The sequence below is a fragment of the Plectropomus leopardus genome, chromosome 10 (genome assembly GCF_008729295.1).
Source record: "Plectropomus leopardus isolate mb chromosome 10, YSFRI_Pleo_2.0, whole genome shotgun sequence".
In the NCBI taxonomy this organism is placed as follows: Eukaryota; Metazoa; Chordata; class Actinopteri; order Perciformes; family Serranidae; genus Plectropomus; species Plectropomus leopardus.
In genome coordinates, this window is record NC_056472.1 from 29,007,982 (window position 1) to 29,012,024 (window position 4,043).

A 4,043-nucleotide genomic window follows, 5' to 3' on the forward strand; every position below is an offset into this window, starting at 1 on the left:
GGGGTTAAAAAAACAGGCAACATATCAGCATAAGAAGAGATAATGAGTGGAAAGACTCAGCGTCCCCTCGGACGTCTCATTACTGCGTCCACACACTTTTTACGGGTACAGCCGTGATCCTGACTGAACACACTGTCGACAAACATCGTCACACAGCTTCCACATGCACTTCATTCCTCTCCCGTTTTGTGTACTGCTAATAATTACTAATATGGACCGTTTTTAATTTCTGATCATCTGGAGATCGGACTCGGTGTGATTGATCAAGGGGTCACACATTGCTGTCTAAATCTGAGCTTCAAAGGCAGCGCTGAGACCTAATAGCTATGAGCTCATGTCAGTCATGAAAACTCTCGCTGCATCCACACATGGGCGCTTATTTTCTTAACCTCCTCTGCACTTTTGAAGCCAGCGTTTCATTTCATGTGTGCTGTTTCGCTAATTTGTCATTTGTTTGTTTGTGCGAATGTGTGAACCTTCTGTGGTACAAGAAACCTGCAGATGAGTCACTGTGATTGTGTCTGTCATGTCCTCCTCACAGGTGCCCGTGCTGCTCTGAGGTCACGCTGCATTATGGGAAACATGATCATGTAAAACAGCTGCGCAGCGACCCTGTCACACTCGGCTGCTTAGCTGAGATGACTCATGACGGCTCTGCAGATGCGTCCACACCAAGAATGCGTTGAGCATTTTGTTTGGTCCTCATCAGCTCAGTTTGTTTGACCAGGTGAGAGCTGAGCACGCCGGAGAATTCTGCGTCAGTGTTTCGGGGAATACATTATTTACTGTTTTGCTTGGAGTTAAATGAAAAGATAGATACCATTCTCATGTCTGTATGCTAATTATGAGGCTGCTTAGCTTAGCATAAATATTGGAAATTGGGGAAAACCAGCCCTGTCACCAAATGTATTGCATTGTACGTTTCTGCAAACCAAGAACACGTTACAATTGTACATTTTATACGTTTCATATCTATGTTTCTTAAGTGATGTAGTGTATGAGCTAACTTTCATGGATGTGGATCTATCTATCTATCTATCTATCTGTCTGTGATATACAGTATATATATAACTCCAATAGCGCTCCTAATATGCAGTCCAGATCCAAAAAGTCCAAAAGTCCATTCGTGGCGACAGATTTCTTGATTTATTTGAGGTGACCCGCCACAAATAAACGAATGTGTGGGAAACCCAGGGTTAACATGGTTATTTTTAAGCACAAAAAAACACTTAGTTATGCTTAAGAAAAGATCTTCTCCCGGTGTGACTATGGTATGTTCAGATGAAAGTAAACGTAAAGTCTCTGCGCTCCGGCTCTGGCCTGTTAATGACTAAGTGAAGGCAGATAACGAAACAGCTGTTAAGTTCAGAAAGTTGCATCACTCTACTGTAAAGCAGCCTTTAATAGAACCAGGAAAAGACAACATTTGCAATATTATCCGTCTATTTTCTTCCTCTTATCCCGGGCTGGGTCGTAAGTTTGAAATATTCTGACATCTGAAATCTCGGACGATATCCAAGTTCATGACACAATATCGATATAATGTCAGTTTACTGTCCAGACCTATTTTTTCACAAGCAAAACGACACATTTTACTCGTCAGTGTAAATTGAACACAGTCCAAAGGTGACGGATAATTTCCGGTGTTTTCTGGCTCTGTCTGCCTCTGTGTTTTGACCAGCTAATCCCTGACTGTCACAGACGGAGGTCCATAAAAGATGGATTTGCTCCTCCACTCACCTCAGCTCTTTCATTTACAGAAAAGACAGCAGTATGCCTCCGTCCTGCTGCTCAGCACTTTAATCCGGGCTGAACGAACAGAGAGATTAAAACAGCTGAAGATGAGACATGATGAAAGAGGGTCACAGCTGTCAGCAGGATGTGGGCAGGTGAAGAGACGGGAGTTGCCGGGGACAGCGGAGGGCAGACGTGCAGGTTGGAGGTTTTTAATCAGCGCAGAGCCACTTCTTCAGTTCCTGGAACATGACGCTGCGTACTGCGGAGGGAAGGTGAGACAGGTCGGAAAAAAACAAACACTCAGTGCAACACCTGCTGTTTATCCTTTTTATGCAGCCACTTATGTGTCTCCATCTTTCCTGTGTTTTTTTTAAAGGGGAAACACACCCAACCGCTGTGGATTTGAGATCAGTCTTATGTTTGCTGGTAAGTCACTCACACAGTTTACAAATCAAATGTACATTTAGAACGATAACTTTCTGTTAAATTCTGTCTGTAAAAAGTGTTAAACTATATGAAGTTGTGGAAGAAGCATTAAGACCTTGTGTGAAAGTAGGACGACCACAGTGAGACGCCGCGCTGGTGTAGGCAAAAGAGAAAAAATGCAATAATTAAATTGATAAAAAAGTTGAAAGTATAATATGCAAAAAATATATATCATAAAAAGTAGTATTAGTATAGCATGCAAAAAAAACCTCCCAAAAACATGAAGTCATACTATAGTATGCAGTAAAATACCATAAAAACAATAGTATCCTGTAGAAATCTCATAAAATTGTCAAAGTACATCATGCAGTAGAAATGTAATAAAACATGAAAAAGTATATGTCACAAATATATCATGAAAACGTCCTTGATTTAATATGTCATAAAAATATAAAAATGTCTTAGTATAGTGAGCAGAAAAATATCATAGTATAGTATGCTGTAAAAATATAAATGAATAAGTTATACAATAGTATATATGACAAAAATATTAAAATGTCATGGTAAATATGCCATAAAATCTATTAAAAAATGTCTTAATATAGTATGAAGAAAAAAAATTATGTAAAATGTCATCGTATAGTATGCCATAAAAATATCCAAAAATGTCATAATATAGTATATGTTAAGTGTATCGTCATAGTAATTTAAGGAAAATAATATAAAAATGTCAATGCATAGCATGACAAAAAACTTAGTACACTATTTCGATAAAATACTAAAAGTAAAAATAGTAAAAGTCATAGTATATCATTTCAAAACAGTTCTAATATAGTATTTAGAAATAACTCATTGTACAGTATCCTGAAAAAAGTGTTAAAAAAGTCAGTGCTGTATATAGAAAAAAAATAATTATTTATATATAAAATGACACAAAAACATCATAGTATAAATGTCGTAAAAAAATACTATAAAAATGCCATATTATAATATGTCCTCCAAAATAGCATAAATAAAGTAAAAGTGTAGTATGTCATTCAAAATTGCCCAAAAAGTGTTCATATAGTATGTCGCCCAAAATGTCGTAAAAAAGTCTGGTACAGTACGTCGTCTGAAATAGAATTAAAAAGTCACAGTATTTAAAAACAAAAGTGTGAAAGAGTGAAAAAAACATCAGTCTCATGTCGTAAAAGGTTCCTGTGTTAAATTGTCTTTTTTTACGTCTTCTCCCTTTAAGACGCTCCGTCCCTTAAATATCAAAATTAATTTATGCCTCGAACCTTTAAAAAGAAAAGAGCACCAATTTATTATTGTCATACAAATATACAAATCCATTTAGAGTTTAACAGCAACTTACATGTAGCAAATCTTTTGTGTAATTAATTAATTAATTAAATTATTATTAATTGCTGTTTGATATGTTTATTTATTCATCTTTCAGGCATGGTACGATGAAAATTCGTAAATATTGATAACATTTTTTGTATTTTTTCCACAGAAACCCCCCCACCCCTGGTACACAGAATTCTTGCAGCCACTGTAGAAAATAAAGACATGAAACAATAATAAATAAGACATTATCCACTCTTTCTTCCTTCCTAACTTACTGGTTTTGTCTGTAACGATACGAAAGCTCTTTGACAGTAACGCAAAACAGCCTCCAGCTGCCCAGTAAAAAATGTTTTACATGTATTAACAAATAAGCATCATTGGAGGAGGATTTATTTATCCTGGAGTGTCTTTAATTTTGGATATATGGTCGGTCACAGGGCCCCAGGCAGCCTCATAATGTCCAGATGACCCTTTAAAGTATCCTAAATTTTCTCCAGATCTAAGAAAAGCGAGAGGAGTTTGAGCCATAGAGGCGACTTCCACCGCGG

General features: G+C 37.0%; 1 long non-coding RNA gene across 1 annotated transcript; it reads left to right on the plus strand.

Moving 5' to 3' along the window:
* The first annotated feature begins 584 nt into the window (after positions 1–584).
* Positions 585–3,734, plus strand: LOC121948699. Its single transcript, XR_006106175.1, has 4 exons — positions 585–727; positions 1,761–2,009; positions 2,114–2,163; positions 3,662–3,734. It is a non-coding gene; the product is annotated as an uncharacterized LOC121948699 (long non-coding RNA).
* Positions 3,735–4,043: the final 309 nt, after the last annotated feature.